General features: G+C 43.2%; 1 protein-coding gene across 1 annotated transcript in view; it reads left to right on the forward strand.

The window, feature by feature from the left end:
* Positions 1-3,274: 3,274 nt before the first annotated feature.
* Positions 3,275-15,054, forward strand: part of plch2a (phospholipase C, eta 2a) — a 214,598-nt gene continuing 202,818 nt past the window's right edge. Inside the window, exon 1 of the mRNA XM_078254204.1 lies at positions 3,275-3,534. The gene's annotated coding sequence lies outside the window, so the exon portion shown is untranslated. The remainder of the gene's footprint in view (positions 3,535-15,054) is intronic.

Here is a 15,054-nt window from a genome sequence, read left to right on the forward strand (position 1 = left end):
TTGTTTGTTTGTTTGCAGGACTTAAACGCCACACTACAACTCTTGCATTTCTAAAGAGGATATTTGAAAATGAATTAAACTTTCATCTCATTATCTGTTATGTGTTTACTTATTAATACATATTCAAATGGCTAATTGTTTTGTATTGCCTTCAGAGCAATGCTGGGTGTTTTTATTACCGTTATTAACCAACGTGGTTTAATTCTGAGGTCATAAGACAATTAAGAACAATATAATTCAGTCACCTGGGGTCTATTTCACAAAAGCAGAATTTATAAATCCAGGATAACCGATAAAGCAAGGCTTGACCTAGTCTGATCTGTGCGTTTCACGAAGGCCAAGCCGGGCTGAGGAGGAGCGACTAGGTCGAGCCGGGCTGAAGTAATTCGGATAGATGTGCGTTCACGGCTTTTCTTAACAGACCACAAGGTCGATAACAGATTTACTGATGCTAAAATGGAGAATACACATTGTTCATACGTTATACAGCGTGAACAGCAGCTTCTTGTGGAAGTATGATAACGTGAAACACATTATTTGTAAAAAAGAAACACGACCGCTGTAATGAAACGGCAAGAGAAAGCGTGGCAGACGATCGGACCGACTGAATGCCTAAAAATATTCATTAACTGACTACTGCTTTGAATTGAAGCCGTCATAATCCTACCATTCAAGGATTCTATACTAATCATGTGCACCAATTAACCGTTGTACTGTTTGCCTTAAAAGTAAGCAGAAGATAATGTTACTCAGGAAATGTACCATGAAGATCAATTTTCTACAACGCTAGAATATGATGCATACATATCTCTTTCACTCTGTTTCTCCCTCGCTCTCTCTCATGGGTTAAAATATAAATTTCCTAAGTCATATTAACTTCCACTGCTCGCTTTTAATGCAAAGTGTACAACTGTTCGTTTTTGCAAATGACAGTGACTCATTGAATGGTTTCAGTTAAGAGCAGTAGTTCATAAATGTATATTTTTAGACTCTCATTCAGTCTGTCCGCTATTATCTGCCACGCTTTTTCTCACGTTTTTTAAAAAATTGTTTTTTTTTTACAGAGGCCGAGTTTCCTTCTCTACATATTATATGCTTTGCTCCCTCGTATATATGGACATCGAAAAGAAAGACACTGAAGAAACTGGACTCTGCACATTGCAAACATGAATGTAACCGAGTGATATTCATCAGTTATTTCCCCCCAGCAAAAAGTAAGGTCAAAAACCATTGGGGTGTCCTCTCCCTGTTGTTACATGAATGTAGTCTACAATGTATAGTTATTGGTTCAGTGAACTAAGACTGTAATTTGTGAGGATTGTACAATTTAGGATATGTTCTTAAAGTTGTACAATCCTCCCAAATTATAGCTGTTAAAGAACACAAAAAAAATGTATCAACAAAAATAATAGAAGGTGCGTTGGTCCACTATAGAAGCACACATGTCCAGCACTTTATATCGTGCCCTTAGTAACTGACTTCATTTAAAACACATTTGGCAACTTTATCAGCCTTTTCTAATTATCTCAACAACTGCCGTAATATACTTCAAACAACAATATGAACAGCAGTCTTCATACAGTAACAATATAACAGTAACAATGTCACATAGATAATTAATGGCTGATAATAATACGGTAAACCCACTGCTGAGTGAACAGAAAAGGCTCCAGGATTAATAAATCCTGGCTGTTAGCCTGGTTGGGACCAGGCTAGCTGTACAGAATAAATCTCCATGGTAACTTAGGTGCCTCTGCTTTTGTGAAACCGAGTCAAGGCTAAATTGAGCCAGGATAACTGGGAAATCCTGGCTTAATCCCTTATCTTGGTTTTGTGAAATAGCCCTCTGTTCAACTAGATAACTAAGACAAAGTCAGGCTCAAAGTAGTCTCTCATATCCAGCTCTATCTTCACAGCACTGTGGAGGAAGGTCTGGCTACACCACACGTGCTCTGGGATAGGAGAAAAAAAACTTTTGCATTTCTTTAAACCAATCACAATCGTCTTGGCCGGCGCTAAGCTCTGGACACAGTGATGGTGGCTCTGCGATATAGTCTCAGGAAGGAACTTGTTTTGGTGGAACATTTTCACCCCGCAAAAGAAAACGCCACATACCAGAGGCGGAGTGGCATTCGGGAGAGTCGGGCCTTTTCCCGGTGGGCCGGTAGTGTTTTTGAGGCTGCGAGGGCCAGTCTGATAATAGTTATACATTGCAAGTTCTTAGCAACACCATCCAGTGGCCTGGTGGGCGGTCACTGCCAGGCCGCTGCCCGGCCCTGCCCGGCCGCTTCCCGCTGGTCAAACTGTGCAGCCTCTGCTCAACCCGTACGGCGGGCCGCAGCAGCCTCTTATTTCAATACAAACGCAGGCTTATCAGAAAGCACTAACGATCACAACCATGTCTAGGATTTTCTGAAATATAGGGGGATCAGTGACTGGCCCCTCCCCAAATGGCATAGCCCTGGTCGGCCTATGACGTAAAGCCATCGAACACCTCTTTTTTTTTTCTTCGTCACGTTTGGAAATCGGTAATGTTAACAGACAGTGTGTGAGTCTAATGATGGATAGCCAAAAAAGAAAAGGGGGAAGGTGGCGCTGAGATGGTCAGACTCAAAAGGGAAAAAAAGGGTTTGTGTTTCTGTGCTGTGTGTTGTTCACCCCCCCAAGTCAGCGGCAGTTATCCTGGAAATGTACTTCCGTTGATCCAGACTACTTACAAGAAGGAGACACAGTCGGGCTCAAAGCATTACTGAGGTCACAAGTTCCCCCAACGCCATCACAGCTATTCTGACCAGAAACCAAAACAAAGATCTCAGAAATGATTTTTTTTTACACAGTATTTTATTCATTAAGTTAATCTGTTAAAGCATACTATGCTCACATTTAATTTACCAACGTGAAGGTCTAAAAATGCTGTTTAATCATGCTTTTTAAATGATTCAATGTTGTACTTCTTATGGATTATAAAAGTGCAGGTGATACAACCTAATCATTAGCCCAACAGGCTGATATTATGAAACAATTTTCATTGAACTGCACCTTTTTAAATTTGCATTTACTGCAGTGTTGCAATTGCTGCAACAAACAATGTTTTAACACGGCAGCTGAAATAATGACCCACTGCACAAGTTGCTACAAGGCACTACCTGTGTAGGTTAAGTGCATCCATTCATTCAAAGCTTAGGCAGGTTGCAGAACCAGTTTCTTTGTCTCCTCAGTGCTGCTCCCTGAGCCAGCTACGTATACTATAACTGCTACGGAGAACATCCCATTATAAACCCACTCGTATCCTTTTACGAAGACTTTTTCTCAGCACTTCTTCTCAGTCTGTCCCACTATACTGCACACCAGGAAGTTGAACTTTGCTCTCAGTGAGGGGAGGAGCTGGGGGGTTTCCTTTCCCTCCCTCCCTCCCTCCCTTTAAGGTGAGAGCAACTTGCAACTTGTTGCAGATGGAAGATTGGATGGGGTGGGAAGCACTTTGCCGCTTGGACTAAACCACTAACAAACACGCACAGGGAGAAGCTTCGACAGGTAAGACACGTCTGTTTGACTGGCTGCATGCGCCGTGTGGTGTTCAACAAACTACAGTATGCGTTGGCTAAGCTGCTATCAAGGCATCAGCCCAGACAGGAATATGATAACGACGCTTTAGTGATCACATCCGCTGTACTTTGGACCTTTTGTTATGCTTTAAAGTTCTAAGTCTTTGAAACCAAGAAGGGGAAAACATTTCATACACACCAATCACACAGTTACTGAGAAAACGATGTGATGACAAAACTGTTAAAAAATAGACAATGCTGATTGAAACATTGTCATGGAATGCTATGCTAATAGAAAAATAAATGCATAGTAAAATTTGCTAAATGGTCACAAGAGCACTAAAGGGCAAGGCAAGAGATAATAAAGGAGAAAGCATGTTGACATATTAGAATACAGTTTTCTGGCCATGTTTATTAATTTCCTCCAGACATTGTAGTGACTTTATATATTTGATGGAATAACACATAAACATAGAGAGGGGTGGATGCTTTTCCATGTACAAGTATAAATGATATTTACCCAAATATTAACCTGAAGTAGATTCCGACTAGACAAGAGAAAGGTAAACCTCTTCCTGACACCAGTCAGTTCAGGTAAAGGTTTTCAGTAGCACTGTTGTATTAAGGACCTGACACACCAACCCGACGGCCGACCTTCGGCAGACTGCCTCCCCGAGTTGGTCAAAAAAGTGCCTCGGAACACACCGAAGCGACGCCGACTTGAGCGTACGTTCTGCGTGTGCGCGAGACGTAATACGTCTCCATAACAGCAGGCGGCGCTAATCTGTATTGTCGCCCATGAAATGAAAAACGGCAGCTGATTGGACGAACGCGTCGCGTGTGTCTGGCTTCTCCAGAATTTCAAAGCCAGACCATAATGGCGGCTTGTTCGGAATACGATCTCATATTTTACGAAAATAGTTCACCGAAACGTGTTTCTGAAAACATTTTAAGCGAGAAATAGGCCGTGCAGTTGCCGAATCTGTCTTCAATTCAGCTCAACGGTTTTCGTCAGATTTTGAGAGGCGTTCGTCACGCTCGTCACCCTCGTCATTTCCGGGTTAGCACTCCACCAATCAGATTGGCCATTGAGTCCGACTGCCCGCCTTCCGATTCAACGTGTCAAATCGGCCCAAATGAAGGCAGACGGCTCCTCCGGCTGACGACGGCACGGAACACACCGAACAGACTCGAGTCAACGACCTCGCCAGACTGTCCGACGGCCGATAATCAGGTTGATGTGTCAGCGCCTTTAATGGTCTCTACATCTGATCAATTAGGTGCGTTTTTATTCACCAGATTTGAGTAGAACAGATCTGATTCTTAGTGTTTTCACATACAGGTGCTGGTCATATAATTAGAATATCATGAAAAAGTTGATTTATTTCAGTAATTCCATTCAAAAAGTCACACACACTGATATATTTCAAATGTTCATTTCTTTTAATTGTGATGATTGTAACTGACAACTAATGAAAATCCCAAATTCAGTATCTCTGAAAATTAGAATATTACTTAAGACCAATACAAAAAAGGATTTTTAGAAATGTTGGCCAACTGAAAAGTATTAACATGAAAAGTATGAGCATGTACAGCACTCAGTACTTAGTTGGGGCTCCTTTTGCCTGAATTATCGCAGCAATGCGGCGTGGCATGGAGTGGATCAGTCTGTGGCACTGCTCAGGTGTTAGGAGAGCCCAGGTTGCTCTGATAGTGGCCTTCAGCTCTTCTGCATTGTTGGGTCTGGTGTGTCGCAGCTTCCTCTTCACAATACCCCATAGATTTTCTATAGGGTTAAGATCAGGCGAGTTTGCTGGCCAATTAAGGGCTACCATGGTCCTTAAACCAGGTACTGGTAGCTTTGGCACTGTGTGCAGGTGCCAAGTCCTGTTGGAAAATGAAATCTGCATCTCCATAAAGTTGGTCAGCAGCAGGAAGCATGAAGTGCTCTAAAACTTCCTGGTAGACGGCTGCGTTGACCCTGGACCTCAGAAAACACAGTGGACCAAGACCAGCAGATGACATGGCACCCCAAACCATCACTGACTGTGGAAACTATACACTGGACTTCAAGCAACGTGGATTCTGTGCCTCTCCTCTCTTCCTCCAGACTCTGGGACCTTGATTTCCAAAGGAAACGCAAAATGTACTTTCATCAGAGAACATGACTTTGGACCACTCAGCAGCAGTCCAGTCCTTTTTGTCTTGAGCCCAGGCGAGACGCTTCTGACGCTGTGTCTTGTTCAAGAGTGGCTTGACACAAGGAATGGGACAGCTGAAACCCATGTCTTGCATACGTCTGTGCGTGGTGGTTCTTGAAGCACTGACTCCAGCTGCAGTCCACTCTTTGTGAATCTCCCCACATTTTCTGAATGGGTTTTGTTTCACAATCCTCTCCAGGGTGCAGTTATCCATATTGCTTGTACACTTTTTTCTACCACATCTTTACCTTCCCTTCGCCTCTCTATTAATGTGCTTGGACACAGAGCTCTGTGAACAGCCAGCCTCTTCAGCAATGACCTTTTGTGTCTTGCCCTCCTTGTGCAAGGTGTCAATGGTCGTCTTTTGGACAGCTGTCCATTCAGCAGTCTTCCCCATGATTGTGTAGCCTACAGAACTAGACTGAGGGACCATTTAAAGGCCTTTGCAGGTGTTTTGAGTTAATTAGCTGATAAGAGTGTGGCACCAGGTGTCTTCAATATTGAACCTTTTCACAATATTCAAATTTTCTGAGATACTGAATTTGGGGTTTTCATTAGTTGTCAGTTCTAATCATCAAAATTAAAAGAAATAAAAGCTTGAAATATATCAGTCTGTGTGGAATGAATGTATACATTATACAAGTTTCACTTTTTGAATGGAATTACTGAAATAAATCAACTTTTTCATGATATTCTAATTGTATGACCAGCACCTGTATAGTCCTCTTAAGGTGGACCAAAACGTGGACCAACAGAAAAGGGACTCGGATCTTTTTGCGTTCACATTGTTAGTTAACTTAAAGGTCCAATATGTAAAACTGACAGGTAGCCTCTTAAAATAGTTACTGCAGTACAAATTCAAAATACTGGAGAGAGTCATCTCCCCCGCCCCCCCCTCCTCCCCAGACTCAAAGTTCACGTAGGTTGCCAGGCTGAGAACACAGCATCCACAACAATGTTGCTAGAAGCTAGTCTCACATAGCCAGAGATTACACCACAGCGCAGCGGAGTAGCTAACGTTAGCTGCTGGCTATGTTGACAGTCATAAAAGCACGTGCTCACACGGAGCTCTGTACCCGACAATTGGGGCAACCTCTAGCTCACCCAGTAGAGTGTGTGCCCCGTATGCTGAGTCCTTGGCAGCGGCCCAGGTTTGAAACTGCCCTTTGCTGCATGTCGTCCCGCCTCTCTCTCTCCCTTTTCCTGTCTTCAAGCTAGCCAATTAATTGAAGGCCATAAAGCCCAACAAATAATCTTATAAAAAAATGAACAGAAAGAGTACTCCGTTCTCTTTCTGGTCCACTTTAGCTTCTGATGGGGCCTCAGGGCTAAAATACATCGGCAAAAGGCAAAACGAACCTGTAGCGTGTTGTGTTTAAAATGCACAGGTGAAGCGAATCGTACTCAGACCATCTACCGAGGGGGTCTGATTCATTTCAGAGGGGTCTGAGTCCCGTTGGAGGGATCACATATGCGCAAGAAATGCTAAGACTAATAGGTCTGAGTTTTTTTGGAGGGCTGAAACGGACCAAAGTGTGAAAACGCCCTGAGGCCAACAGAAGTGAGATGAGATGAAGATAACAGATAAACATTGTGTGGAGTTATCACAACAGTATGACATCACAGTTACTGTTGCTGTGGCACTTTTGTGGCTTTTTGTGCAAGTAATGCAAAGTATGAATGTAGTGTTTCCCTGGGATGTATATTACTTCACGTTGTGAAACAACATTCAGTAGGAATCATAATAAGATAATCATGATTTAACCTGTGTTGGTGAAGCTAAACTGAGTACACAGAACAAAATAACAATAGAGTATACAGGAATCAGGTATCACGTTGTTTGTAAAGGGACATCCTCAAAGGACCACACAGACAGACACACACACACACACACACACACACACACACACACACACACACACACACACAAAAACTGGTGACACCTGCTGAGGAGACACAGAGCAAGTTATTTCCATAATTACCTCAGGAAACATCTGCATCAGCTGTGTTATCGAACACGCACGCACGCACGCACACACACACACACACACCTTCCTCTTGCAAACACAAAGAGCATGCAATATCCTCCTGTTCTAATGTTCATTTGTACATATAGCTACAAAAAAGTAAAGCACTGTCATTTGTATGTATTCCACTTATTTATTGCTATATGCACATTTACTGCTGTTAGATAAGACCACTCTTGTCTGCGTAGGGAGGTGGTCTGGGTGGATGGATGGGTGGATCGTAAAAAAAACCCTGGGGCTTTCAAGCAGGGGAGCGGAGTTCGTGTTGTGGGGAGAACACAAGACTTTCACTCTGGAAATTCGGGTCGTGCCCCGGGAGTGTTTTAATCCCAACCACGATCTTTGTCTTCTCATCTTAACTAGTCATTTTGGTGCCTAAACGTAACTGTTATCGTCGCCTGAGGGTCAACGTTTGTTAGCTGAACTTAATTGCCCCTGAAACGACTATAACCTCACGGTGTTCTGTAGCCGGCTCAGAAGTCCCCTTTTGTCGGCTAAACTTAATTGCAACAGCCTCTGAAACTGCCGACATCTCCCAGATGACCGGTACCCGACTCCCAGTAACATTTTCTGGGCTAGATTTAACTGTAAAGGCAGCTAAACTTAACTCTCATGTAGTCTATATCGATGACGTTTCATTTCCAGGGTTGTTCAGGTTCCGCTGGATGTCCCTCATTTCGGCCGGATATCCGTCACCTTCCTCTTTCTTTGTTGGCATTTTAAACTTCGGACAGTTTATGAGGACTATGGTTAACTGCTCCTCAGATCTCTGCAGGGTAAATCCAGACAGGTAGCTAGACTATCTGTCCAATCTGAGTTTTCTGTTGCACGACAAAACATCTTTTGTACGTACACGTTCCACCAAAACAAGTTCCTTCCCGAGGCTATTTTGCAGAGGCACCATGGCTCCGTCCAAGACAAGGTTGTGATTGGTTTAAAGAAATGCTAATAAACCAGAGCGTGTTCTTCTCCCAACCAGGAATGCTGTGTGGACTAGCCAGACCCTCCTTTGCAGCGCTGTGGAGGAAGGTCTGAGACTACTTTCTGTGTGTACAACTCAACCATGAATGACTGGAGGAGACTGAGGAAAGATGGTCTAAAAGTGTGCACAGTTATCAACATTTATGATATAGCCTCCATTTTCCAACACCTCCACTCTTTGTGATGGCAGGCTTTTCGCCCCGCCGTTTGGAACAGATATAAACACTAGATGTGGTTGAATTACACCTCATGGTTAATGTTAGGCATACTGAGACGTTAAATGTTCCTACTACATGTAGTAGAGTGTGGATACAGGCACATACAATGAATTATCTCATCTGAAGAATGCTGTTCAAGTGCATTTTTTACAACTTGACATATTTATTTTCCATCTACTGTAACTCCTGAGTTCCTCACCTTGCAGTGCCTGGGGTGGGGAAGTCATACATCACACAGTGCAGACACATGTACTCACAGTAAATCTTATTTAACCCTTTGCTTAATGTAAGTAGTCTGTCTGAGTCTCTGAGTGACTGAGAGCATGAGAGAAGCCCTGCCACACACTGAATATGTATTTTACATATGACTTTTTTTTTAAGCTAGGCACATAGCCAATGGTAATGTGAAACGCCAGGACATAGTGATTCATGGGAAATATAGGATGAGTACTACAAGCACTGTAGCCAGATAAAGATTATGGTTTCCAAGCCAAACAAACCCATTTCCTGGCAGAAAACAGACCAATCTGGAAACACCGTAAACTGTGGTAAAAACCCACGATTGAGACGCATGTTCCGAATGCGCTACATACATGTCCAAAGAATGCCTCTAAAAACCTGAATAATACTGTAATATCCCACGTCTTAATCGGAAAATGCTATATTCGGAAAAAGGCCTCATTCTGAATATCCAACCAGAATATGCTTGTTTACATGACCTGTATCAAATTCGGAATATTGCATATTTTGAATAATAGTGTGCATGTAAACATGTTGGTCTCTTTCAATACTTTCCGTCTTCCCTACCCCGTCTTTGTCACTCAGCCCCAAGCCCAGCGTTAAATCTTTACAAACAGCTCACGAGTTTATAGTTTGAATATATAGTTTCCTGTTATAGTTTTTAATCACACGTTACTTAAACAGAAGGAATCAGGGAATTTGTTGGGGACTATTTTAATCCACTTTTGGTGCTAGTGAGTATTTGTGGCAAGGACGGTGTGTGTGTGTGTGACTGAGTCAAAAGAACAGTGTATTGATGGTAATGAAGGAACATGTTACCCAGTGCAACAGTGAGGCTTATTTATGTGTTGTTCACAACAATGGCACAGATAAAGAAGATATGTCAGGCTACACATACAATACTTGTTATTGGATACATTCATTGTCTTTTTTTTGTGTTCACAGGGTTTTTTGACGATAAGATACATGTATCAATGGGGTAAAAAAAGGAAGCTTTTGCACACTGTCCACTTGAACTACATTTCAGAGGATTTATTGGATACGATGTTTCAGTACTAATGCTTTCTCTGACTGCGTGTGAGACCTTATTCCTCTCAGTTATTAAATTATTCAGAGTGTCGACTTCATCACTATCACGCGTGACGTTTCAAATGCATCTTTCTCCGTAGATTAGATTTGCCCTCTTTCATTCCAATGAATGTCAAATAGTGGGTGATTTACATTTCAAGTCTAGTCAATTTTATTTCAGTAGCCCAATATCACAAATTTATCTGAGAGGCTTCACAATCTGTACAGCATACGATTACCCTTCGTCCTGAGACCCTCGATAAGGAAAAACTCCCTAAAAAAACCTTTCCCAGGACAGCCGATGGTCCAGTACGGAGAAGCCTGAGTGAAGAAAGGACAAGGAGGCAGGGGTGTAAATATACTGGGGCACGGGGAGACTGTCCTCCCCTGAAAAAAGCCCACATAAGTTGTTTGTTCAAGCAATTACGACCTATATTTACATTTATAGTGGCGGCGCCCTCTCGTGGCCATAGTAGTTATGACGGGAGCAAAGCAGGAAGTAAGGTGACGATATATAAGAGTGCCACCTTTCCCTGAAAGGAGGAAGGTTCAGATGTTGGATGGGTCAAACAAACACAGGACTTTTACCCAGGAGACCGAGGTCCGAGTCCCGTTTGAAATTAAAAGTAAACAGTGAGTTTTTTCAACTTTACCGAACAAACAGAGCGATACGTCACGTTCCGCTTGACTGGTGACTTGCTTGACTCATAGCAGAGACTCGACTTGACTTGCTTGATTCCCACCACAGTAGTCTCGCATTGCCAGACCTTCCTTCACAGCGCTGCGGAGGAAGGTCTGGCTAGTCCACAAAACATTCCTGGATAGGAGATCCGGCTAAGCATCATACGGAGCAACGGTGCCTCTGCAAAATAGCCTCGGGAAGGAACTTGTTTTGATGCCCCATGTATACGTTCAAAAGTTGTTTTAGTCGTGCAACAGAAAGCTCAGATTGGACAGATAGTCTAGCTAGCTCTCTGGATTTACCCTGCAGAGATCTGAGGAGCAGTTAACCATGATCCTCATGAATCCACCGGAGGTTAGAACGCCAACACAAAGAAAGAGGAAGGTAACAGACATCCGTAAATGCCGTGACAATCCCGTAAATGAAACGTATTCTACTACACCACAGTGACTTGAGACTTGCTTGTGACGTGCAGACTTGTGACTTTCGCATATGTGCAAGTCACGGAGACTCTCTGGTGGTTCCCAAAGTGTTTTTTTTCCTTAACCAATTGTCTATTACTACTGCACTGATTGTTCTTAAAGCGATGTGCAGAGTTTTTACGAAGTTTGACTACCATCAACTAAACTACTCTGAATAGTGGCAGCATGTGCAGTGACACCACCCCGCAGTCATTACATTACAAAATCAATCACATCTTAAACACTGAGTAGCGGGAATAGCAATTTATGTGTCTGAAGGGTGTAATTACCATTGCAGCACATGTAGATAAAAGTGACAGCAGGTTCAAACACGACAGAATTACATTTACATTCTGAGACATAGAGACCACACCATTTTTTTCTTTCTTTGAATATGAGGGGAAACTCCAACATCCCAGTGTCTTTGTTAGTTTCGAACCCAGTTCCTGACCTTTTTCAGAGTTGCCGTTTATTTTATTTCCTCTACCAAATAATTTCCTACTTTTCATTTGTGCATCTGGATGTGAGTGACTCTGACCTTTTCAGATACGGTGCCCACATGCCGACTGTTTCGTATCGTCTGGTTGACCATATGGAATGGAAAACCACATCTGACTTGGAAATGAGCTGTGAGATAACTTGCCTTTTGACAATCAAATGTCTGTTGGTGGAGTAAAGCCTTGGGTCTCTGGAGAGGGATTTTATTTCTTCTTCTTTTTTACCGCAATATCTTTGCTGAGCAATGTGTTAATCTTGTTAACTGATTTTAACTTAGTTTTGCTCTTACTCTTTTAATAAGTCGCCCGGCCGTGTTGTTCCATTTTTCGAGAGGTGCACGTCAGGCTACGGCGTAGGGTCCGATGTAGGTTCGTGTCTCCACGTAACTACGTACGTAGCACCGGTGTAGATTTTACACAGAAGTATAAAGTATATAAATATAAAGTACTTACTTGAGTACCCGGTGTACTGCTAACAAAGCAGTATCAGTTCTGCCAGGCAATTCAGTGATATGGAGCAAATGATGAAGGTTTGTGTCTATGAAGAGATTGAAGTTTCCAATGTTATTCTTTGTCGGTCACACTTTGATTCTCTCTTGTCTCAGTAAAGAAGTATAAAACCATATCAGTTGTTGTTTGGCTTCACGACAGAGAACAGCAGGCTTGGCACGCACTCTGAGAAACATTCATATTGTCTTTATCCTGTTTCATCATAGATCAACTTTACAAGAAATACAGTGTGTGCGACTTCTTGACTTTCCTGCGATGAACACCACATACAGTCTGTGAAATGCTGCTGGCCAACTGTATCACTTCACCCAACCTTGGTAGTTATGATCGTGAGTGCTGTTTGATGGGAAAAGGCGGTTCTCTCTCTGTCCCTTTTGTGCAGGCTTGGTTTTCAGCAGGGTGTTGGTTTTCAACCTCTTTCAGCTCAGTCACGGTGGGATACTGTATAACAGAATCGAAACCCAGCACTTTACCCGGGATAGAGACCCGAGAGATTCAACAAATCCAACCTCCAGGGGAAAGTGTTTTGCTGCTGTTGCTGTGTGTGGGTTATTTATTCAACAGAATGAAATGTTGACTGCAGTAAAAGGTTCTCTTGGGTGTAAAATATAACCCTGAAGAAATGTTTCAGCAAGAAATATGGATTAGGACTAAACATCATAGAAACTTAAAATGAAAAAGATCCATCCTTGGATGAAACAAACAACATACTGATCAGTTTACCTATAATTATACAGGCTGCCAGGCCAGAAAAATCTCTTTTAATGCCAAAAATATTTTTATATTTTATTGGCTAAAGTGTTAAGAAGCTGGTTCTTCATAAGCCTTTATGATCAACTCTACATTCGCGGCACAACCGCTTCATCTCAGCAGGGATGACTTGTTAAAAGAGTTTCCCCGTTATGTACACTCTTTTTTCCCAGATTTCCCCGCAATAGTATTAATCTTCCAAGCACAGAATAAACACCAAAGATGAAACTAAAAAACACACTTGATATGCTAACGGTGCAGCGCTACAAAGACAGCCTCGAGTTTTTTCTTTTTCTCTATGACCTTTTCCTCTCCAGCTTTTTGCTTTTTCGGTCCTTTATCTGTTTCATTTGTATTTTGGATTCAAAGTCTGCTCTTTCTTTCTTCATTTTAATTATTTCTGCATGACCTCTGACATTACGTGGACGGATCTACTTGGGGTTGGGGAGAGGTGATGACTGTCGGTACCACTGCCTGACAATTTTGGGACCGTGTAACCCCTAATCAGATCAGGCTGTTGCACATCGAGTGGGTCGCTGCCGACAGGTCAATTTTTATTTCCCACAATTTCTTTCCCACTTTTTATGGTTGTGTGGCCTTGCAGCTTGTCTGGCCTTTGTCAGAATTGCCATCATTTCTTCCTTTCAGCAGCATGTACTCCCTTGTCATGCACTTTATCTTGGATGCCTCGGACTGCACACTTTCACGAAACCTCTTTAAATTATGTGCACTGAATGGATGCCATTGTGTGTGCATGTGTTCTGTGGAGGGAGCAGTCAGGTGGGGAGGGTGGAAGAAAGAGTCATTGTGTTAATTTGCCTTTGACTATTGGCCTGTAACATCTACATCCCTTAAGCGTGTGAGTGCGCGCACACGCACGTGTGTGTGTGTGTGTACATGTCTCCCTCTCATCTCTCTCTTAGTTTACGTAGTAAAGCAGCCACTTCTACAGAGGACAGAGTGTGTAACAAGCTAGTCACAACAGCATCCGGCAGTCCAAACCACAAGCTGAAACACAGAGCAGAAGCAGGCCAACTCAACCTCTGAACACACTCTAAATGTGTTATTCAGCAGCCGTTGTGGCTGTGTAGGTGTGTCACAATACTCAAATTATGACTCAGTTACAATACCTTGCCGAAATATCTCGACACTGATGAATGAAGATAACTCTTCACACTATGTTGCTAAGTCAACTCTGATGTGATGAAAGTCAAGTGGACGTCGACTAGTCGCTGATGACGTCACTGGCATTAGCCTACTAGGGATTTGCAGCCCGGTCTCACGGCAGTTCGTGTAAATGTCACGTTATTTTTAATCTATTGATACGTGTTCACGGGGACGTTTTTCTCGGTTTTTACGTGGTGGCCAGCACGTAAATGTGAAGTGATGTATTTCAGTGGGAAGCATATTTCGTGGTCACAGCACGAAAATGGTAGGGAGTAGTATAAAGAGCCGAAAATCCACGACGGGTCAAACAACACAGGGCTTTCACCCGGGCGAGCGGGGATCGCGTCCCGTCGCGTAGTCTTCCTAATCACAACCGTCCTGTTATTGTCGCGCGTCCCCAGCGGCTATCTCCCGGCGTTTGAGGCGCCCTTTCCCTGTAGTGTTTTTCCTAAACCCAACCTCTGCCATCCCGTTATTGTGGCGTGTCCCCAGCGGCCGCCTCCCGGCGTGTGATGAGGCGCCCCGTCCCGTTATTGTGGCGCGTCCCCAGCGGCCGCCTCCCGGCGTGTGATGAGGCGCCCCGTCCTGTTATTGTGGCGCGTCCGCCTCCCGGCATATGGGGCGTCCTTTCCCCGTAGGGTATTTAGTGCTGGCTACCACGTAAAAACCGAGAAAAACGTCCCTGTGAACACGTATCAATAAATTAA

The sequence above is a fragment of the Sander vitreus genome, chromosome 7, assembly GCF_031162955.1.
Source record: "Sander vitreus isolate 19-12246 chromosome 7, sanVit1, whole genome shotgun sequence".
Lineage (NCBI taxonomy): Eukaryota > Metazoa > Chordata > Actinopteri > Perciformes > Percidae > Sander > Sander vitreus.